This window comes from Nycticebus coucang, chromosome 7 (genome assembly GCF_027406575.1).
Source record: "Nycticebus coucang isolate mNycCou1 chromosome 7, mNycCou1.pri, whole genome shotgun sequence".
In the NCBI taxonomy this organism is placed as follows: Eukaryota; Metazoa; Chordata; class Mammalia; order Primates; family Lorisidae; genus Nycticebus; species Nycticebus coucang.
In genome coordinates this window covers 136731453-136754706 of record NC_069786.1, presented here as the reverse complement: position 1 = coordinate 136754706, position 23254 = coordinate 136731453, and the positions used below count along the sequence as shown (strand labels likewise).

Below are 23254 nucleotides of genomic sequence, written 5' to 3'. Positions count from 1 at the left end.
TGGATTACAGGTGCCTGCCACAACACCTGGCCATTTTTTGATTGTAGTTGTCATTGTTGCCTGGCAGGCCCAGGCTAGATTTGAACCCACCAGCTCTGGTGTATGTGGCTGGTGCCTTAGCCGCCTGAGCTATAGACACCGAGCCTCTACAACTCTCTTGATATGAGCTAGGGGCTCTGCAATTTAATCACAACACTAATAACCTGAATTAGTGCAGATCCCACAGTCAACCCCTCAAGACTGACCCCCACTTCAGATTCCCATCGCAAGTGGTAGATCCCCAGGACCCACACTTTTATCCAACTCGGCTACAAATTAGGGGTTCCCATGACCTCCTCTTCAGATTGAATAATTTGCTATGCAGCTCACAGAATTCAGAGAAATATTTACGTTTACCAGTTTATAGTAAAAGATAGGCCAAAGAATACAGCCACATGAAGATGTGCATGGGGGTGGTGGTGCCTGAAAGGGTCCTGAATGCAGGAGCTTCCCCCTCCTGTGGAGTTGGGGCGCATGACCCTTGGGCTCACCAGCTGAGTTCTCCAGGCCCCGTGTTTTAGGGATTGTTACGAAGGCTTCATGTTGTAGTCTGCTCTGGGCTGCAGTAACAAAATACCTTAGACTAGATAATTTTCAGACAGGGGAACTTTGTTGCTCACGGTTCCCGAGGCCGGAAAGTCCAAGACCAAGGTGCAGCTGATCTGATGTCTGGTGAAGGCCTGTTCTGGTAGATGGTGCCTTCTATGTGTCCCTACATAGCAGGAGGAGAGAGGGGCTCTTGCAAACCCTCCTATAAGGGCAGTAATGTCATCCATGAGCGCTCCCCTGTCATGACCTAACAGCTCTTAATACTGGCACCTTGGGAATTACGTTTCAACATATAAATTTGGGGGAGGAGGTGCCAACATTCACATCGTAGCCCTTCATCACATAGGCATGACAGATTATTAACTCAGTCTCCAGACCCTCCCACTCTGCTTCGGCATCAGGAACCGAGAGGCCACATACACATTATTTATTAGGTCACATATTTCCTTCTCTTTTCCCATTGCATCAAAGGCTGATATTTCTAAACAACATGGAGGTGACAGCATTGTAGTGAAAACTCTTTTGTTATTTCACCATTGCTGAAGACATTTATGTGGAACTTGCTGTGTGTCCAGCCTGGTGTCAGCATCTAGCAGAAGGTCCTTCATGGCCTCTGATGTTTGAGGCTGGTGCAGCTCTTACTCTTCTGCAGAAGAGGTCACAGGCACTGGTCCAGAGTCATGCAACTGATGGGGAGGTCAGACTTCCTGTGCTCTGAGCAGCCTCTTGGGTAGACTTACCCACCCAGACCCTGAAGGGCTGCCCTTCCTCAAATGAAGCCCAGAAGCCATTTTCCCCCAGAGTCTTTGGTTCTCTCTCTCCTTCCTTCCTTCCTTCCTTCTTTCCCTCCCTCCCTCTCTTCCTTCCTATTTTCCCTCCTTCAAACCTTCCTTTCTTTCTCTCTCTCTCCCCTCCCTCCCTTCCTTCTTTCCGAGACAGAGTCTCATTTTGTCACCCTCAGTAGACATGCTGCTGAGTTATGGCGTCATAACTCACAGCAACCTCAAATTCTTGGGCTCAAAAAATTCTCTTGCCTCAGTATCCCGAGTAGCTGGGACTATGGGCGCCCGCCACAATGCCTGCCTATTTTTATAGACAGGGTCTTGCTCTGGCTTAGGCTGGTCTTGAACCTGTGAGCTCAGGCAATCCGCCCACCTTGCTCTACCAAAGTGCTAGGATTACAGGCATGAGCCTGCTTTGCAACTAGAAATAGATGGCCCCTTGGTCGAATTCCTTTTCAGCATCCATTAAAATCATCTCATTTCCTTTTATCTTATGACTCACTAAAGTGGTAGTTATATTCATGAGTTCCTAATATTGAAACCACTTTCATTCCAGAGAAGGATCATTCTGTTATTTAGTTTTTTGCAGTAGTATTGCTATGAAATTGGTTTCCCAGTTTTCTATCTTGGGGTCTCTCCACCAGATTTTGGCATCAGTTCTATGCTGGCTTTACAAAAAAAAATCTTAGATATCATTCTTTTTGTAGCTGTAGGTTACTTTATTTTTATTTTTTTTTGTAGAGACAGAGTCTCACTTAATTGTCCTTGGTAGAGTGCCGTGGCATCACACAGCTCACAGCAACCTCCGACTCCTGGGCTTAGGCGATTCTCTTGCGCAGTCTCCCTAGTAGCTGGGACTACAGGCGCCTGCCACAACGCCTGGCTATTTTTTTTGTTGTAGTTTGGCCGGAGGGCCAGGTTTGAACCCACAACCCTCAGGTATATGGGGCTGGCACCCTACCCACTGAGCCACAGGTGCCCCCTGCAGGTTACGTTAAGTGATATTAGAAAAGTCTAGTTTTTTAAGTTTAAAGAATGTGAAATTACCTGGTCCCAGGCCTGTGGGGTGGCTGCTCTTTGAAAATTGCTTCTTCTACTCTAGTGATCTACATGGGTCGCTATGATAGTTTTGAGACACACTATGTTATGCTCCATTATTTGACTTCCAAGAAACGCAGTTGACATTTTCCTTTCTGATGCACCTGTGCAAGTTTCAAGAGGCTCAGCTTATTGGTGTCACTGGGAGAGCTTCATCTGTTTCCATCTGTGGAGATTTTACATTTCTTAATTTTTGTGCATCTCAAAACTTTCGTAATGACCCATGTATTTGGGTCTCAATTTCTGAAAATTTTATTTTCATTAATTAATTAATTTATTTATTTTGAGACAAAGTCTCATTCTGTTGCCCTGGTAGTGTCCTGGCATCACAGCTCACAGCAACCTCAGACTCTTGGGCTCAAGTAATCCTCCTGCCTCAGCCTCCCAAGTAGGTGGGACAATAGGTGCCTGCCACAATGCCTGGCTATGAAATTGTATTTATTCAGAAAATAATTTGTTCTTATATATTTTCAAGTCAGTTATATTGAGCTTTTCTATTATCTGTATTTGTGACTTTCTCCATTTTTAGTTCTAATTATAAGCTGGTGCTTTCTTCCTTATTTTCCTTGTGTAAACTCATCAGCAGTGCTTTATTTTCCGCCTCCTACTTCTTTGCAAAGAACAATTCTTGGATGGTTCTATTTTCTGACTTATTTATTTTTTCTTCATTTTTCCTTTATTATTATTTCCATTCCCTTTCTTTTAATTTGACTTCTGGCTGGGTGCGGTGGCTTATGCCTGTAATCCTAGCACTTGGGGAGGCCAAGGTGGGTGGATTGCCCTGAGCTAGGAGTTCAAGACCAGCATGAGCCATAGTGAGACCCTGTCTCTACAAAAACAAACAAACAAGAAAAGCCAGATGTTGTGGCGGACGCCTGTAGTCCCAGCTACTTGGAAGGCTAAGGCAAGAGAATCACTTGAGCCCAGGAGATTGAGGTTGCTGTGAGCTGTGATGCCACGGCACTCCACTGAGGGCCACAAAGTGAGACCCTGTCTCAATAAAAAATAAATAAATAAAAGAAAAAAGAAAAGAAAATTAAAAAACCTTCAAACTAAAACAATTGAAAGCAAAATTAAAAAAAAAATTGATTTCTTCTGTTTCTACCTTCCTGAGTTAAGAATCCAATGATTCGTTTATTTCTTTTTATGCTTCCTTTCTCTGTTCAGTCAATGTTTAAAGCTAGCTATTTTCCTCAGAGCACAGCTTTAGCCACATCCCATAAGTTTTGCTAGGTAATATTTCCATGTTTATTTTCTAGTCATTGTGTAGTTTCAGCTTTTTTCTCCTGTGGTTCAGTGAAATCAGCATTATTTTAGGAAAGCAAATTGCAAGCCCCAGATGGCATGCTGCCCGGCCTTCTTCCTCCCCTCCCCCAGTGTCTCTGAGGGTGGCCTCCTCCCAGCAGAGCCCCCTTGGGGCCGGGGTTTCCAGGGCCTATTTACTCACCTGTGTCATTTTCCAGGTATGTAGCAGGTGCTCAGGAAAGGGATGGTGGATGTATGGTTGCAGATAAAAGGCAGGCCTGGGGAGCACAGCCAGCCCAGTCTTCAACAAGAGCCTGGCAAACACCTCTGTCCTGGGCCACTTGGATGACCTGCAGCCTCTAAGTGTGTGGGGAGTCAGGGATGAGTCCTCAGTGTAGTTTTCGGGGCATTAGTGTGAGAACTCAGAACTTCATCCATTCCATGGGGACATGTGTGTGGAGTTCAGAGTGTTGGCCAATCTCATTGTTTTTCTTTGAACATTTCATCATTTTTCAACTTCTAAACAGAAAAATCAAAGGCAGGACTGGTGTGTGGACAGGCACTCAGGGCTTACCCGCACTGTCCCTGCTCGTTTCCTGCTTCTGAATTCAGAGTTCATGAGATTGGAAGAGGAAGATGAGAAGCAGGAGGAAAAGGACGAGGGAGGGAGGAAGAGAGGAAGGGAAACAGAAAGGAAAGCAATGCAATTGGCATATTCTCACTGCTGGGTCTGTGAAAGTGGCCACACTCAGGAGGTGGCCCTGCCCTCTTTAATGTCCTGAAATTCTCCAGAATTTTATTTTTTTGTGTTTTGGGAGGTCAGGGGGCATGCCCAGAGGAGATGCACAAATCTTTGTGTGTCCTTCTCACCCCTATCGCCCTTCTAGACTGTGTTTGGAGGCCATGGCACAAAATTCTGGCGCCTGCCATGTGCCGAGTTCACAAGACCCAAAGCACGGGCCAGGTGAAGAGGTTATGTCCACAGCCAGGGATAAACTGCAGCCCAGCCTGGAGAGGACACTAGAACTTGCTCCAGATATAGAAAGAAGACAGTGGCATTCTCAGAAACACCAGTGACCACGAGCCCCTGCACTTTGGCACTTTTCCTTACCCATTCTACTTCCTGTGTTTCATTCATTTAAGCTGAAAATGCCAGCAAGGAAGGAAATGAAAAGATGGGAGTGCAGAGTTCCTCTTCCATCCTTCCTTCCTCATCAGTAAGCTGAAGGCAGGGAGTGTTGGTAGGATGCTCCACTATTGAAGTGACAAAAACAGTTGAGTTATAATAGTTTTGTGTGGCGTTTCCACTGTTCTGGTGAGAACAGAACACACACACATATGTGAGCTACCAAATATGAGACATGTAATTTTGGTGATTTTGCACGTAAGTTGAACGTTTTTATATTTGCGTTTAAAACTGGCATTCTACAATATAAAGAGGAAGGGTAAAATTCACACTAGCAACTTACAATTTTTTAAGTTTTCTCCAGTAAGAACGAGGTTAAACTGCAAATGGAAAAATGCCATGGCAGGTTAAGAGGAGGCTGTGGTGGATGGGAGAAGCGCTCTTCCTCTGGGATGCAAGGTTCCCACCTCGCTGCTCTTTTCTTCTTCTTTTCTCCTTCATTCTTTCACTCTCTCATCCTCTTTCTAAAAATATAAAATAAATGATATACTTTTATATTCTAATTTTTGTCTAGAGAAATCTTTCTTGTCCTGTGAGCACCCACTCCATAATTCCATAATATTTTAAAATATATTCAAAAGAGAAAAATGCAAATAAACAAAATACAGAATAAGAAGTAAAAACAGAAACAATGCCTAGAAGAAAACGTGCTAGTCATTGAAACATTTAAATGAAATGGATTAATACCTAGAAAAAAGTCAAACGCCAAATTAATTCCTGGAAAAATGTCAATTGCCTCAAGAAATAGAGAACTTGACCAGATTATTTCACAAAAATTAAAGTGATGAAGACCTCTACCCTCAGGGTCCCAGATGCTTTTATTGTTTCTATTTCACCAAGGTTGGGAAGAACAATTACCTTCTCTTCCCTGCAAGTCCTGAGCAATAGAAAGAGAGGGACGGCTTCTCGCAGGTTTTCCAGCGGGAGGGAGGGAGGCAGATCTCATTTGCAGAAGTGGGTGTGCACCTGCGCCCTTCCTACTAGCCGTAAGCCCGCTGCAAATGGAGGTGGAGCATCACCTTCCTCCCTGGGTTGCCTGCGGATTAAATGGTTAACAGAAAAGCCCCCGGGGCAGCTCCTGCACCTGCTGGCCGTGGAGGTGGGTTCAGTAGCTTAGCTGCGTGATGTTCAGAATGCCAAAGGCCAGGCTGGGTTGGGGAGGAACCTGGGGGCCCCTGCTTCGGTGTGGCATGACGTCACCACGCCCACCGCACCGCAGTGCGGGGAAATCCCTGTGGACTAGCTGACCAGAGGCTTTGTCACAGCTGCCCAGCCCTGGGGGCGGGGAAGGTTGATGGAGGCTGGTTGTCTGCACAGAGACGCGGGTCAGCAGCCGTGACCGTGAAAGCGGCTGGGTGGGGGTGGGAGGAGCTGACGAGGGCCGGGGTTGGCCACTGTGCACCCGAGGCAGCGCGTAACTGGGTGGTCTAGGGAAGTTAAACTGGACAGACAAAGCACAGGGACAGAGGGGCCTGGGGAAATGGGGCGGGCGCGGGTGTGGGTCTCCGCGAGGCAGAGCGGGAGAGGAGGCGACCGTCTGCGGTTGCATCATCTCCGCAGCTGGGCGGTCTGCCGGCTCCGGTCTCGCTCCCGCGGTCTTAGCCAGACCCAAGATGCGATTTTGACATCCACCTGTTACTACCGGGAGTCAGTATCCTAGACCCGCCCCTACGTTCCCTCCCTGGCGCAAGGAGCCCACTCCGGCTCCATCTGCCCCCGCGACGCGTCTGCGCTGTTTGCCCGGGGAGGAGGGAGGGGGTCAGGTGGATATTTTATGATTTCACTTGAAAGGCGGAGGATGAGGGAGGGCACAGCGCGGGGTCCGCGGCCAGACTGAGGTGGGCGAGGGGTCTGCAGCGGGGCGCCGCCGGGCACCTCCCCCGGATAGGTCCGGAAGGGCTGTAGCGCGCGGGGGCTGCGCCGGGGGAGGGGACAAAGCCTGGCGAGTGTCCCCCACTTCCCAGCGCAGCCGCCCTGGTGTCAGCGGTGACGTCACAGCCCGTCCCCAGCCCCCTCCAGACCGGGCCCGGCCCCGTCCCCGCGGCGGCCGCGACGCCTGTCCCTCTGCCCGCGCGACAAACCAGCTGGCAGCTGGAGCTCGGACGCCGCTCGCAGCCAACCAGCGCGGCGGGAGGGGCGCGGGGCGGGCCGGGTTTGGGGCGCTTGGTCCGTCACGCGGCGCCTCTGTCACAGCGCCGAGCGCAGCCGGCGAGGGCAGCAGCTCCAGGCTCTTGGACCCGCGGCCAGCCATCGCCCATGCGGGGCCGCCGCCAGTGACGCGGGAGAGGTAAGGCCGCTCCCCGCCCGACCGCCTGCCGCCGGCGCCCCGCACCTCTAACCTGTTCTTGGCACCCGGCACCTGCTCCGACCGCGTCCCGGGATACGAAGCTCCCGCCCGGCGCCGGCCTCCTTGTCGTGGCCGGAATTCGAGGCCCGTTCCTTCCCCCGACTCTCCTCCATACCAGCAGAGAACAAAGGGGCAAATTCAGGGGTGTCCGCCCTTCATGCGCAGCTTGGAAAGCTCCCTTTGCTGAGGCCTCTGTCGCTACGGGACTCTCGGCTTGGGTGGGCGGAGGTCGCCACGGGCAGGACGCGCAGGAGGGATCTGGGCGCATCCTCCCTTCCCCACGCCCCATCCTTCCCCTGGAGAGGAGCCACCCAGCGAGGATGCGATCGGGGCTGCCCCGGGACCGGCGGGGGAGAGGAGGGATGGAAAGAAGGGGTGAGGACGGGAGGGGGCACCCGGGAGGGGCGCGGCTACAGCTCCCAGGTCCGAGGGGAGGGCATGCAGGACCCCCGGGCCGGGGATGCTGCTCCGGTCCCCGGGGTGGGGGAGGGCGGATGCTGGAGCTGAGAGCAAAACAGGCGGGCGGGGAGGGCGGAGGCTACTGCGTGAGTCCCCCCCTCGCCACCCTGTTCGTGTGCACGGAGGTGGTTGCCCGCGGTTCCCGTGCCCTGCCTCATTCGCAAGAGACCCCAGCTCCCTTCCAGAAAGACCCACGACCTGGGAGGGGCCGCCAGCGAGCACCGCCTGGTGTAAGCAGCCCGCGACCCTGTAACAGGTGTGGTCTGTGGCGGGGAGGGGGCTGCGGGGCGCGTAGTATCTGCTGGCGGCGCTCGGATGTTAGGAAGGGACCGCGCAGCTGGGACCCCTGCACGCCCACTTTAGGGCGCCCTTCACCCAACCCCCTCCCCCAGCCAGAGGCACAGCCCTCCCGCTTGGGAAGGGGCCAGGACAGCATCGCCGCGGGGCGGGAGGGTCAGCCGCGGTGGGGCGCTGGGCTCCCAGTGGGTGAGGGGCCTGCTGGCGGCAGGGGCTTGAGGGGGAGGGGAGGGAGGGAATGCCAAGTCATGGAGCCTGCTGGGAGCGAGCGCGACGTCTCCCCAGCGCGGACCCGACGCGCGCCCACATGCCCAGGAATGAGGACTTTCCCCCTGAGAACAGAGGACCCCTCCCCAAGCGGCGCCCCTTCTGAGGTTGCTCGCATTGCTGGGATTAAAGGCCTGCTGGGGAAAGCGGATGATCAGATCTTGCGGCTGCGGGAGAGGAGGAGGTGTGCGGGGCTGGTGCAGGCCTAACCCTGGGGACGCACAGCAGCCAGAGAGCGCAGGCTCCTGCGGAAGACACGTCCACTCAGGCTGCTTACCGGCCTCTGCCAGGCGCCCGTGCCCAGCCCCCTCTTGGTCTGAGAAGGCAGCAGAAGGTTTGAAGGAGAGCTCTGTCTTAGAGGTGGGGGTTGGGGGGGTTGGGGCTGTACCTGCGGCAGCCATTTTGCAGGTGTGGCTGACCACCCGGGCAGCTGGGGTGTGGGATGGTGGGGGGCCAGGTGTGGGGCTGGGGTAGAGCCTACCAGGCAGAGTGAGAGATGCTGCCAGGGCCAGGGCCAGGTCTCAGCTCCGCACTTCCACTGTACACACACCATCCATTTCGGTGGGATCCTTGTTTGGGGCGTGGGGTCAACACTCACGGCCCCTCTGGCCCCAGAGTGAGGGGAGGCCAGCCTCTACTGGGGTGTGAGGTCAGGGCAGGATGCTGGATCTAAGGCAGGGACCCGATATCAGGATCATCCTGTGCTTCTGATGGGTCTGAAAGGAAGATGAGCTGGATGTCCTGCAGGTGTGGCCCCTAGGGCAGAGACAAATTGAGACCAGGTGTCCAGTCAGGGCTCCCAGGGATGCCTGCCCTGTGTCTGCCCCTCCTCCTGCACTAGGTACTGCCCTACTGGGTGTCTCCCTTGTCCCCGCCCCCTGCTGGAGTGTACCACTAACTGTTCACGCCCCTCCCCAGGTCTCCAAGCTGGACCAGCCCCAGACTGGGGTGGAGGACAGTTGGGGAAAAGGAAATTCTGCCCAAAGCCCAGGGCTGGAGTTTGGCCTAACTGATACTCCATCCCTCAGCTGCCCAGCCTGAGCCCCTTCAGTCCTCACTCCTGACCCAGCTCTGACCTTGTTCTGAGGAGTAGAGTTGGTCAGGCCTCCTGTGGGCTCTGTGGAGGGCGAAGGGGGGGACTGGGAGGACAGATAAAGGTGGGAGGTAGAGAAGGCTCTGGAGGTGGTGGGAGGAATTTCCTTAGGCCAGGCGAGGAAAAGGGTTGGTTTGAGTGTGGCTGGGAGTGGGGAACGTTCCCATGAACCGAACTAGCATTGGCTTGGGTTGGGGCCCATGGAAGGGCTACTAGCATTGAAAACTACACTGGGAGCTTTAGAATTGACTGACCCCTGCACATGTCCAGGCAGGCCAAGTCTTTCAGACTTGAGACTGTACATTTGAGAGCTGGGAGAGGCCTGAATTGCTGCCAGAGGTGGCTAGTGGTAGGCTGGGTCACCCAGCAGCTGGTGGCCGGTAGAATGGGCCTAGGATTGTTCCCTGCAGAGTCCCAGGTACTCCCTAGGTCATTGCTGCATTTAGGGTTCTTAGGCCCAAAGAACAGGCCAGCCCATGCTGGTGGCCAAAGGCTATGTCCCCTCCCCCACCCCATCCGTGCCCAGGAGCATCTCTGAAGAGCTCTGCTGGGGCTGGGCCACACCTCTGCCCATGTGCCTGGTGCTTAGCATGTGCCTCCTGGGTCAAGTCCTGCCCCAGTAGGTGATAGCCTCTGTCACCTATCCTACAGGAGGAGGGTTTGGGATCCCAGGGCCTTTCACCTAGATCCCTTGGCACCACCCTTGGGACAGGGCTGTGGCCCCACCTGGTATAGCTGGCTTGCAACTTAGCTCATGGGGTCCTGGCCTTCAGCCTGACGGAGCCCACAGTTTCCAGTGCCTTGAGGCTCAGGGAAGGGCTGGCTGAGATGGCCCCATGTGCTGCAGATGGGGCCACTGCAAGGTCAGAGGGCACAGTTAATGGCAGCCGGCCAACTGAGGCTGAGCCTTCTGAACTCTGCAGGGCCCTCTCCCATCCCCTCCTGCTGGCCTCTGCCTCCCGCCAGCCTCTGCCTCCTGCAGGCTTGGAGATTGATCCGGACGTGTGGATGTGGGACTCAGAGGCTGGGCCTGCAGAATCTGAGTAGGAGGGGCCATCGCCTATTTAAGCCTTCTTACATGGGTTTAATCTCCTAATCCCAGGCCCTGGGATCTGGGAGGCCAAACCCCGGCCTCCACAGAGCCTGAGGATTCAACTGGCCTGGGGGGGGTCTCCCCACTGTGTACCACCCCTTGCTCAGATTTCAGCACTTCCTGGATAGCCCCAACCCCCCTCGGTAAGACAGAGCTTTCCTTCCTGCCTGCGCAGGCCTCTGTTCTTACTCTTCATCCACATTGCCCTTGGGCGCCCTGGAGCAGCTACTCCACCACACACATAGTCACATGCGCACTCACAGGCACATGTGCACATGCATGCGTGCACACACATTCACATCACATGTGCACCTGCTTGTGTGTGGTACATATGTGCACACATAGACTCACATGTACACAAATGCACACACTGACAACAATGCATGCACATGCTCACATATACAGTCACGTGCACATACACTCACACACGCCATCATGTGTACACACTTACCCACGGGCACACACGTGCACACTCACACATAGACTCATGGGCACACATGAATGTACACAGTCACAGTCACACATAATCACATGTATACACACTTGCGCATGGGCACACACGTGGACACTCACACACGCGGAATGTCTCTGCTGTTCTCTGTCTTTATCCCTGCCTGGCGCTCTTCCCTGGAGCACTCCCTACTCAAGCTCCACATTAGGTTTCTGGGCCCCCAAATGCTGCCTTCACCATGAAGCCTGGTGTGAGTCCCCACCTCTCAGGTGGTCACCCCCTCCCCAGCTGTAGGCTTTGAGGATGGGGAGGAAGACAGTGAACTTTTGTTGGGTAGAGATTGCACATAACTTCAAGTGTACCCCTCATCAGATGTGCCCAAGACCCCAAGAGGCAGATGGTGCCCCCTCCTCTCTGGGCCTCCCATGGGGCTCCTGAGGTGCAGCTTTAGGCCTCTCCTGCAGCCCCCTTTCCCTTGAGCCCAGCCTAGGTCAGTGGTATTCAGGAGTGCCCTGGAGGGCTGTCAGGACCTTTCCCCAAACCTCATATGGGCCTGTTTCCTTCCACCATCAGTCCACAGCCCAAGTGAGGGTGATGAGAGACAGGGCTGGACTGGACCACGGAAGCTCAGGCCTTGAGTCTGTGGGGACCAGGCTTCTGAGGACCCTCTCTGAGGCCAGGGAAGGGGGTTTCTCAGCTGCTTGGTGTCATCTGGCCCCCAATTTCTGCCTGCTTCTGGAGCATGGTGGCACTGTGGCTACAGGTCCCTGGTGCTCGGAGGAATGAGACTGTACCAGCCAGGCCCAGACCAAAGGAGAAAGCCTAAGGCCTCAAGCCCTCTGTACTCTGGCAGGACAAAATTCTTGGCTGGTGTTTTGTGTTCCCTTGCTTTCTGCTATCTTTTTTATATTGAATGGGGTTTGTCCTCACTTTCCCCCTCTTTCCAGCATCCCCAATCCCTGAAGGCTGTCCTGTGTGGGCTGCTTGATCCAAACCTGCCACTCCCTGGCCATATCCCGTGGATCAGAGTTTCAAGTCTGTGTTCTTGGACCCCAGAGCTACCTGTTTATTGCTTTCTTGTCTTGTTTTTGCTGGAACACATCCTTGTGTGACTTCCTACGAAGGGTGCATGAGTCCTGGGATGTATGAGAGCGTCTCTGCTCTGTCCTCAACGCTGGGTAGGTGGTTTGTCTGGCAGCGCTTCTGTCTGGGAAGTTGCTTCCCTTGGAACTCTGAAGGCTGTATATCATTATCTTCGGCAAACAGTTGCTTATGAGAAGTCAGTAACTCATCTTTTCTTTCTGGAAGCTTTCGGCATACTTTCTTTCCCATGGTGTTCTAACCATCAACATGGATGGGTTTAAGTGTGGGGTTTTCGTGTCCTTTAAACTGAAGACAGGTTCTCTTCTTCCATCTGGTCATAACTTCCTACCTTTTCATTTTTTATTTTTTTCTCCCTTTGAATTCATGGGTTGGTCTTCTGTGTTATTATTTGCCTTTTCTCTCTGTCTTTCTACACACACACACACACACACTCTCACACACACTCACACACACACTCTCACACACACACACACTGTCACACACACACTCTCACACACACTCACACACACACACTCTTACACACACTCACACACACACACACTCACACACTCTCACACACACTCTCCTACACAGACAGCAGAACCTCTGTAGTTGACACCTCCCTACACTGACCACCTCCTTAAATTGACCTCACTTCCACAGACTGGACATGCATCCCATGCGTATGTCAGTATAGCAGGCCTAGTCCCTCGTGTTGACCACCTCCATATGTTGACCAGTTTGTTACAGTCCTGTGGGCGGTCACCTTACAGAGGCTCTGGTGCATTTGAGATCGGCAATCACCATGTTGCCCAGGCTGGTCCCAGACTCCTGGCCTCAACTGATCCTCCTGACTCAGTCTCCTGGGTAGCTGGGACTACAGGCATGAGTCACTACACTTGGTTCTCGAATATTCTGTTTTTTTGCTTATGTTCTATTTTCCGGACCTTTTTTTGACTTCATTTGCTAGGGCATTTAAAAAAAATTTCTATTTCAGCTTTTATATCTTTATCTTTAAAATCCTTTTGTCTCTATTCTTACTTCATAGCATCCTTTTCTTGTTTTGAAAACGTAGTACCTTCTTGGAACTCTGTGTCAGTGGAGGTTTTGTTTGTTTGCTTCCGTTCTGCGGTTTATCTCACTTTCCTGTGGGACTTGTTTTATGCTGGTTTATTCTGGCCTTTGATTCGAAGCTTTTTGCTCTTCCCCTTGTCTCTCCACTCTAAGTACCTGGGAGACCACTGGAGGAAGAGTGTCCGTGCTGCTGCTGTTTTGTTCCTCTCTCCGTGGGGGGTGCTGTCTGACTGGAGCTCAGTGTGGGGTGATGGGGGGCCGTGGCAGGCTTTGGTCTAGGTGAAGACTCAGACCAAAGGGCTGCTGAGCTGCCCCCAATATCAGAATGAGGGGTACCTGTATTCTTCAGCACTCTGAGGCTTTGCTGTTGCCAGATGTTTTCTTCCATTTCTGTGGAGAAAAACCTGCAGCGGTTTGCCTGGCAGTGGGGGTGGGGACAGGGATGAGGATTTCCATTTTAGCTTCACTTCCCTGGGCCCTTCGAGGCTTCCTGGAGCCTCCAGAGCCTGCCTCTGCTATGCCAGCCCCTTCTCTGCTCTGACAGCACTGGAGTGACCAGAAGGACCACTGGTGGGTGTCCTTACGGTGGTGCCCACCACATCCACACCGTGACCACCATCTCCTGGCCCCTGGCTCCTTCCCCTCCCCACTGACCGTCTTCTCTGCTCCACTTCTCACAGATGCACCTGGCACTGGGCTCCAAGGGCACCACTCTGCCCTGCGGTCCCCAGTGCAGACCCTCCCTCCCGGCTCAGCTCTCCCACCCCAAAGGGGCTGCTCCTGCTTTCTGGTCCCTTCTGGGACATCTTGCTCCTCCTGTCCCAGAGGACTCCTCTCTGCCTTTGGTGGAGCTCGCCCTTCTCCCACTATCTGTGTGTGCTGTTCTGACACAGCGACCCCAGCCCACCCCTCCTCAGGGGTCCAGCTGCTCCAGACCCCGTCGGCAGCTGCCCCTGTGCTATGGGCGCCCTCACAGCTACTCTGCTCCTCCCAGGCCTGCTTCATTTCTTGCTCCCCTTCATAGCAAAACTTCTTGAGAGCTTTTACCTTCCTTAAATCTTATAAAAATGGTGTCATGTGATACTTAGGACATACAAAAAGGAATACAGAGATGACAGCAGACTGCCAGGTGCCCCATCAGCTTTATCAGTGAGGTGGCCTTGTGACACCAAACCCAGTCCACACACCACCTACAGATGTGGTCACAGAGGCAGGGGAGGTCCCTCCAAGTTGTCACAGCTGCCCCCCCAGAGGACCTGGCTGGCCCCCACCCCCACCCCGCCCGGGTCCTTAGACCCTGACCTTGAGGTCCACCGCATCCTCAAATTTACTGCCTGAGCAGTAGGCAGCATTGCTCGTGTGAAACTCTGGGTTGTGTCCCACCGTGCAGATTCATGCCCTCTCTCGTCCCCGGGATGCCTGTGAGGTCCCCCACAAAGACACACACGGCTCCAGTCCCTCCCCTTGCACATCTGCACTCGCCACTGTGGGAACACACCACAATTCATCATCCAGTGGCCCGCTGGTGAATTTTTGGGCAGTCTCCATTTTTTTGCCATTATAAATAGTGGTGCATTTTGGTAGATTTGTCCTTGTGAATATGTGCAGCACCCTGACCTGCCTAGCTGCTGGGTCACGTGGTCTGCACCTTTACCAGATGGTGCCTTTATTTTCAAAGTGGCTGTCCCAGTTCTCTTCCTCAAGGCGGGAGGCGGAAGCTCTAGTCACTCCATCCTCACAGCCAGACCCTGCTGGACACAGGGTAAAACAGCTTTCCTGGTTACAGCTGTGGCCCAGCATCTTTTCAAGTAAATTGCCTGTTCATGTCTTTCTGCCTGTTTTCTTTTCTGTTTTTTGCCTTTATCCATTCTTTCTCCACTCTGTGTGTGAATCCTTATTGGAGTACTGTGTTACAGACACCTTGCCGGGTGGGTGGGGGCCTCTGCACTGTTTTGATGGTGCCTTTTGATGCCAGACCTCCCCTTTTGGTGCTTTCCTTGGAAAAGAAACCCTTCCTAAGGGAGAGCTCGTAGATATATCACTCTTCTTTATTTTCTTGCAAAGCTTTTTTTGATTCACATTTATGTCTTTAATCCACACAGAGTTTATTTTGATATAGAAGGGGATCTAATTGCACATTTTTCCTTGCGGTTACCTGTTTTCCTGTCCCCATGGGTTCAGCTGCCCTTCCTCTCCATGTGGGTCTGTAAAGCCACCTCTCAGATGTGCAAAGGGCTGTGTTTGGGGAGGTCTGTTTCTGGGGTCCTTTCTGTTGCACTGGTGGTTTCTTATCCTTGCCCCAACACCCCCTGACCTAGCACTATAACTTTATATTAAGGCTTGAAATCAGTGGTGCTTGCTCCCCTCTGCCCTCTTGTTTTTCTTCAGACTTTTTGTTGTATTCTTAGCACCTTACTCTTCCATACACATTTTTGGAGGCAATTCAAGTTTCACAAAATAACTTGATTTCATTTGAAATGACATGGGATTTTTGGACTATTTTGGGTAAAAATCAACTTTTTTAAGATATAGAGGTTTATTTTCCATGAACATATTATAGTTCTTCATTTAAAAAGTTTTCTGTAAATTTTTTGGTAAAGTATTAAAACTTTCTTTATAAAAGTTTTGTGCATATTTTGTGATATTTACTTCTAGATGCTGTATAGTTTGGGTTATTATTTTAAATGGCACCTTGAAATAAGTCTTAATCCTTTGTGTATAGCAAGGTGTTTTTCCAGGAACCTTGCTGAACTTTCCTACTAATTCAAATAATTTTTCTGTGGGTCATCTTGATTTCTGAATAGATGAGTAAATAGTCTGCAGGTCGTGATGATCAGGTTTGTTTTTTTCCATTCATGTCTTACTCACCTGGCTAAACCTCTACTACAAGGTGAAATAGACATGGTCATAGCAAACACCCCAAACCTATTCCTGAATTTATTTATTTGTTTATTTTTGAGACAGAGTCTCACTATATCGCCCTAGGTAGACTGCGGTGGTGTCACAGCTCACCGCAACCTCAAACTCTTGGGCTTAAGCGATTCTTTTGTCTCAGCCTCCCGTGTAGCTGGGACTACATGTGCCCGCCACAACGCCTGGCTATTTTTTGTTGCAGTTGTCATTGTTGGTTAGCTGGCCTGGGCTGGGTTTGAACCTGCCAACCTCTGTGTATGTGGCTGGCGCCATAACCACTGAGCTACAGGCTCCACACCCCTGTTTCTGAATTTAAAGAAAATGGAGCCCTGATTTCACCATTATGTGTGATATTTGGGTATGTTTTTAATTTCTAGCCATTATGAGGTTAAAATCAGTTTTCTTTTATTCTGATATTTTCAGTTTTATCATAAATGTATCTTGGAAATTACTGAATGGGTTTTCAGAATCTATTGAGGATTTCATTTTTTTCCTTTTAATCTGTCAGGTTTGTGAGTTACAATAATAATGTACCCTAATGTTAGGACATACTGATCCTTCTGGAGTGAGCCTATCCGCAGAATCCTTTTTATCTATTGCTGTATTTTCCTACTATTTTTGCATTTTCTTGTATTTTGTACTTTGGTATCAATGTTTACCAGCGAAATTGGTCTATAATCTTCATTTCTGAAATTGTGCTTGCTTAATTTGTTGCCAGAGTTCTCTTACTCTTCATGAATGAGTCAGGAGTACATTCACTCACCCCTCCATGTCCATGGGTCCTGCATCTGTGGGTCTTACCAGATCTGAATATTGAAATAAAAAGGATGGTTGCATTAGTACCGAACATGTACAGACTTTTTTCTTGTCATTTTTCCCTAGAACTATTGACATAACCTTTACATTGTATTAAGTGTTATAAGTAATTTAGGGATGATTTAAAGCACATGGGAGGATCTGTATAGGTTATATGAAAATACTATGCCATTTTATACAAGGGGCTTTAGCATCTGTAGATTTTGGTATCCTTGAGAGGGGGCTGGAACCAACCCCACAGATACTGAGGGACAACTGTATATTCTTTCTCTTTCCCCCTCATTCTCTTAAAAAGTTTGTATAGAATTGGAATCATCTTTTTTTCTTTAATGCATGGTATAACTTGCCTATAAAAAGGTGCTTTTTTTGTTGGTAGAGTTTTTAAACTGTTGAATCAATTTCTTTAATGGTTGTAGGAAGTTCATGTTCCTGATGACTAATTTTTCTCCTAATTGTGGGTCACATTTTCCTCCTAATGGCATATCTGGTCATTTTTGATTGGACACTAGGCATGATTTTTATATTGTAGAGGGTCTGAATCACATTTCCCCCCTTTAGAGCACGTCAGCCTTTCTTCTGGCAGATTGTTAACACTTGAGGACGTTTGGCCAGTCAAGGCCTGTTTTTAAGCCTTTCTAGAGTTTATCCAGAATACATGTCCTGAAGGGATGGTTTAGTCCCACAGCTAAGACATGACTTCCCTGGGGTCTCCACAGAATATCTGGGTGGTGGGGTCAGGGTGACTCCATTCTGGCTGGCTGGATCACAGATATCTGATTATTTTGTGTGAGCTTTGGGAATTGTTCAGCTTTTGATAGCCCGGTATTTTTGTGTCTGGATTACGTGAACATGGTTAGTGCTCTGAAAAGATAGGCAGCCCTGTGCAAATTTTGGGGGCTCTGTTGAGCAGTTCCTTCTTTTCTAGAACTCTGATTCACAACTTCTAGCTGCTCCAACCTACCTAAACTCTGATTTTCATTTTCTCAACTCACCAAAGCCGCCAAGGTGTTTAGATCTTAACTTCCCTGAGCCTGAGATCTGTCAGTTGCCTCCAGGCAGATTTAGAGTAATTTTAGGGCTCACCTGGTATTTTCTCTTTTCTCAGGGATAACAGTTCTATACCCAGTGTCTAAAAACAGTAATTTTCCATATCTTTTGTCTAGTTTGCTAGTTGTTCACAATGAGAGATTAAGTGTGTCTCCTGTAACTCCCATCATGGCTGGAGTGTAAACCTCAGATGTTTTGCTAGTAGCTTTTTCATTATCATTTACTAAGCATTTTTATATTTCCATTATGATTTTTTATTTGGTGTATCAGTTATTTAGAAGTTTATTATTTACATTTCTAAACATATGGGTTTTTAAGTATCTTTGATTAATTTTTAACTTAATTATGTTCCAATTACATGATCCATTTGATACAGAGTCTCTTAAAGTTATTGGAAGTTGCTTTATGACCTAGTACCTGTTAAGATGTTATAAATGTTGTTTCTCTAATTCTCTAAAACAAGAGTCCACTTATGTTCATCGGTTTACAGTGACTGTGTTGTTCGTGCTTCTGTATTCCTGTTAATTACATGTCTGCTTGGCTATCGATTAGTGAGAGGTGTATTAAAATCCTTGCCATGATAAATTAATAAATTCCTCTGCGTTACATGACTCTTAACCTTGGTTTTATCATTTTGTCTCTCTGGGTAATTTCGGGTAATTTTTTCTGACATATTTTCCAATTTGTTTATTCTGTGTTCCTCTCAGCTCTATCTAATGTGTCTGCCAACACGTCCAAGGTTTAAAATTTAAATACGGTAGAACCTCCATAGTCGACCACTTCTCTTCACTGACCACCTCCTTAAGCTGACCTAATTTTACAGACTGGACATGCACCGCATGTACCTATCAGTACAGCAGGGCTGGTTCCTCTTATGTGGACCAACTCCGTATGCTGACCAGTTTGTTACAGTCCCTTGGGTGGTCCTCTTACAGAGGTTCTGCTGTATTGATGTTTTTATTTCTTTTTTTTTTTTGTAGAGACAGAGTCTCACTGTACCGCCCTCGGGTAGAGTGCCGTGGCATCACACGGCTCACAGCAACCTCTAACTCTTGGGCTTACGCGATTCTCTTGCCTCAGCCTCCCGAGCAGCTGGGACTACAGGCGCCCGCCACAACGCCCGGCTATTTTTTTTTTGTTGCAGTTTGGCCGGCGCTGGGTTTGAACCCGCCACCCTTGGCATATGGGGCTGGCGCCCTACTCACTGAGCCACAGGCGCCACCCTATGTTTTTATTTCTAAAAGTTCTGCATGGTTCTTTTCTATCTCTTACCCCATTATTTTTCTTTCCTGCTTATTTTTGTGCATACTTATCTTAAAATCTGTACCCGACAATTCCAATATCTGAAGTCCTTCAAGATCCAATTATGCTTTCTTTTCTTTGTTTCTTTCTGTGTGTGTGACACTTGCTTGCAGTGAACTGCTTCTCCATGTTTGGTGGTATTTCATTACATAGTCACATTTGACTGATCTTCCCCTGTGGGACTCTTGGAGACCTGGGCAGAAGAAGCACTTTCTTTCTTTTTTTTTTTTTTGGTAGAGACAGAGTCTCACTCTATCGCCCTCGGTAGAATGCCGTGGCATCACAGCAACCTCCAACTCCTGGGCTTAGGCAATTCTCTTGCCTCAGCCTCCTGAGTACCTGGGACTACAAGCGCCCACCACAACACCCGTTTTTTTTTTTATTGTTGTTGCAGTTTGGCCGGGGCCGGGTTTGAACCTGCCACCCTCAGGTATATGGGGCCAGCGCCCTACCCACTGAGCGACAGGCGCTGCCTGGAAGAAGCACTTTCTCGAAAAGATTTCCATTTGCTCTTGCTCAAGCTTTGGGTGCTAACACCTGACAACTACTCTGAGCCAATTTCTCAGATGCAGGTTTTTCTGATCACATAGGTATGGTAAGGTGAGAGTCCAGACCGCGTGAAGACAGGCCTGTGGCCTCAGATTCTCAGAAACTCTGGCTTTCCCGCCACCCAGAGCTCCACGTCACACAGGCCAAGTCCACTGCGCCTCTTTCCAAGCCTTCTACTTCACCAAGGTTGTAGCTTCTAAGGATCTAACTTTTTGTGGTAACTTGATTCCAATCTTGACTTTGATTTATTTATTCTCAACCATTTAGAAAGGACTTTAAAAATAATTCTTTTTAGGTTGAGGATGAACACAGTGTAGAAGAACCAAACCATCTACAAAATATATTTAGAAAACCAACAATTTTTATCCTCACCCCCTGATTTCCTTCAACTCTCTTAGCTGTTTTTTCAATCTATCTCTACATTGCTAAATAGGGTACTTATTCTGCTCATTATTGCCTGTTTTAGAAATTACTTGGATAGAATTATAGTTTGCCCTTTTGTGTTTTTTTTTTTGGGGGGGGGAAGGATAATGTTTGTGTGATACATTTGTTAATCATCTTAGTAAAGATGTAAAGGTGTAAAGTAAAGAGACCCAAGTCCTCCCGTGAGGATGAAAGAACAGCAGAGCATACTAGTGGCCACATCGGGAACGGAGAAGCAGAATCACGTGAAGTCCGAGGTAGCAGATTCAGGACAGCAAAATTTTGGATCCTTCTCAAGGCAAAACTTGGGCACTTCTCAAAGGTCTGCCTCGCCAGCCACAGCTCCATCCGAATCAACCCAGGAGCAGCGGGTTGTGTTCAAAGTCCATGGCCCGGCCCGTTAGAGAGTCTTTGACCGTCACTGGGGGCTGCTTTGTGGTGTGGTTACCCACTCAGCTCCCCAGCCCCGGTGCCTCTAAATCTGTGCGTTTCCTCGTGAGACCCGCCTTAGATTCAGTACAGAGGCTTTCCCCCCCAGTTTCGATGTTTCATCATTACCTTTCAGTTCACATAGTCACTAACATAGACTGTGATAGTTTTTCTTTGACTCATTATTTAGAATTCCCATATTTTAGGGAACATATGCCTTATGACTTTAATTTTATTTTATTATTATGTTTTAAAGTAAACGAATTAGCCTTTATTTTCCAAAGGTATAAAGTACAAATGTGATATAGTTATATAAAATATAAAATGCTGTAAAATGAATGTAAAGAATGGGAATAATATATATTTTTTTATTTCAGATAAATATGAGGGTACATACGATTAGGTTACATTGTTTGTGTTTGTAAGGTAAAGTTCAAGTTGTAGTTGAGCCCTTCACCCAGGAGGTGTGCCATGTACCCCACGTTGTGCCTGTTAGGTGACAGCTTACCAACGCCCCCTCCTCCCATCCTCCTCCCCCCACGTCTTGAATTTAATTGTGCTTTTCTCTTGTGTGGGTGTGTACTGGTTTCATATTAGTATTGAGATCACAGGGTGCTTCCTTTTCCATTCTTGTGATGCTTTACTTAGGTAGGGTGCCCCCAAATTCCAGCCCTCTTTACAAAAGATGTAAAATCTCCATTTTTCCTTATGGCTGAATAGGATTCCATAGTATACATATACCACAGTTTATTAATCCATTCATGAGTTGATGGGCACTTGGATTATTTCTACATCATGGTGATTGTGAATTGAGCTGCGACAAACATTCCAGTGCAAATGTCCTTAAGGTAAAATGATGTTTTTTCTTTTAGGTAGACATCTAGTAATGGGAGTGTGGAATCAAACAGAAGGTCTACTTTTAGCTCTTTGAGGTTTCTCCATATTTCTTTCCAAAAAGGCTGTATTAGTTTGCAATCCCACCAGCACTGTGAAAATGTTCCTTTTTCTCCATATCTGCACCAGCATCTATAGCTTTGGGACTTTGTGATGTGGGCTATTTTCACTGGGGTTAGGTGATATCTCAAGGTGGTTTTGATTTGCATTTCTCTGATGTTTAGGGATTATGAACATTTTTTCATGTGTTTGTTGGCTATTTGTCTGTCTTCTTACGAAAAAGTTCTGTTCATATCTCTTGTCCACGGATAAATGGGATTGTTTGATCTTTTCTTGATTAGTCTGAATTCTCTGTAGATTCTGATTATTAGCCCTTTGTCAGATTTGTAATATGCGAATATCTTCTCTCTTTCTGAAGGTTGTCTATTTGCTTTAATTTTTTTTTTTTTTTTAATTTTGGTTAAGTCTTATACCTCTCCTCAGGAAAACACAGCACCATTTAGTGTTACAGGATCCTGCAGAGAACTTCGATATATTGTCACAGCGTTAAGAGCTCTTGGTTTCACAGCTCCATGAGCCCTCTTTGAAATGACCAATGTTTTTTATAACGTGTACCTACCTTTTTAATGAACAGATCCTCAACCCACAGTTGTCCTGTTAGCCCTACGTAATAACAAAAGTTTATATCTCCAAAGATGATCATATAAAACAAGCCTCCCTTAGCTCCACAAACCACCTATTTATTAGCTGTCCTGAACAGTTAGCAAGAGATCCAGATCCAGGCATGCACTGTTCCTGCTGTAAGACCTATTAGACAATCACAGTTGCTGGCTTTGTATCTCCACTTGGACAGTGTCACACGCAGGCAACGGAGGGAAAACAATAGTCTAATAAAGGGTTAATACAATGTCCCCAGTAGGCTATTTGCTTTAATTGTTGTGTCTTTAGCTGTGCAGAGCTTTTTAGCTTGATTAAGTCCCATTTATTTATTTTTGTTATTGTGCTTACCTTTATGAAATCTTTCTCTAGGCCGATATCATCAAGAGTTTTTTCCACACTTTCTTTTTTTTTTTTAATTTTTATTTATTTATTTTTTTCCACACTTTCTAGAGTTTTTATCATTTCATGTCTTAGATTTAAATCTTTTATCCGTCAGTTTTTGTAAGTACTAAGACGTGGAGGTCCAGTTTCAGTCTTTGTTTTTTTTGAGACAGAGTCTCACTATGTTGTCCTCAGTAGAGTGCTGTAGCATCACAGCTCATAGCAACCTCTAACTCTTCGGCTTAAGTGATTCTCTTGCCTCAGCCTCCCAAGTAGCTGGGAGTGCAGGTGCCTGCGACAAGGCCTGGCCATTTTTCTGTTGCAGTTGTCATTGTTGTTTACCTGGCCTGGGCCGGGTTCAAACCTGCCACCCTTGGTGCATGTGGCCAGTGCTGTAACCATTGTGCTACAGGCGCCAAGCCCCAGTTTCAGTCTTGTACATGTGGCTAACCAGTTCCCCCAGCACCATTTATTAAATAGGGATTCTTTCGCCCAGTGTATGTTTTTGTTCGGTTTATCAAAGAGCATTTCCACTTAGAACTGGAACCAGAAACGGAAGTCCACTATCACCACTACTATTCAACATAGCGCTGGAAGTCCTAGACATGCCATGATGCAGATGAAGTGACGTTTGTCAGAGAAGGTCAAACTTTTGCTCTTTGCTGATGATATGATCTTATTTTAGAAAATTCCAAGAATTCAACTATGAGACTCCTGGAAGTGACCACAAGATACAGTAATGTCTCAGCATACAAAATCAATGTCCACAAATCAGTA

The 23254-nt window shown here is 48.5% G+C and overlaps 1 protein-coding gene, 1 long non-coding RNA gene and 1 other non-coding gene across 25 annotated transcripts in view; 1 reads left to right on the top strand and 2 right to left on the bottom strand.

The window, feature by feature from the left end:
• Nucleotides 1–1022: 1022 nt before the first annotated feature.
• Nucleotides 1023–5887, bottom strand: LOC128590013 (uncharacterized). Its single transcript, XR_008381197.1, has 6 exons — nucleotides 5758–5887; nucleotides 5307–5363; nucleotides 5183–5219; nucleotides 4825–4967; nucleotides 3916–4072; nucleotides 1023–1274 (listed from the first exon to the last, which is right to left on the bottom strand). It is a non-coding gene; the product is annotated as an uncharacterized LOC128590013 (long non-coding RNA).
• Nucleotides 5888–5898: 11 nt separating this feature from the next.
• The window catches only part of KIF1A (kinesin family member 1A), a 91234-nt gene continuing 73878 nt past the window's right edge, over nucleotides 5899–23254 (top strand). For 4 of the 23 annotated variants that reach the window (XR_008381191.1, XR_008381190.1, XR_008381188.1 and 1 more), the window contains exon 1: nucleotides 6036–7186. The gene's annotated coding sequence lies outside the window, so the exon portion shown is untranslated. Of the gene's footprint in view, nucleotides 5999–6030; nucleotides 7187–7840; nucleotides 7962–23254 lie in introns of those variants that run through there. The other 19 variants (XR_008381178.1, XR_008381177.1, XR_008381174.1 and 16 more) reach the window with 10 other exon arrangements.
• On the bottom strand, nucleotides 21904–22031 carry LOC128591053 (small nucleolar RNA SNORA25). Its single transcript, XR_008381491.1, has one exon. It is a non-coding gene; the product is annotated as a small nucleolar RNA SNORA25 (small nucleolar RNA).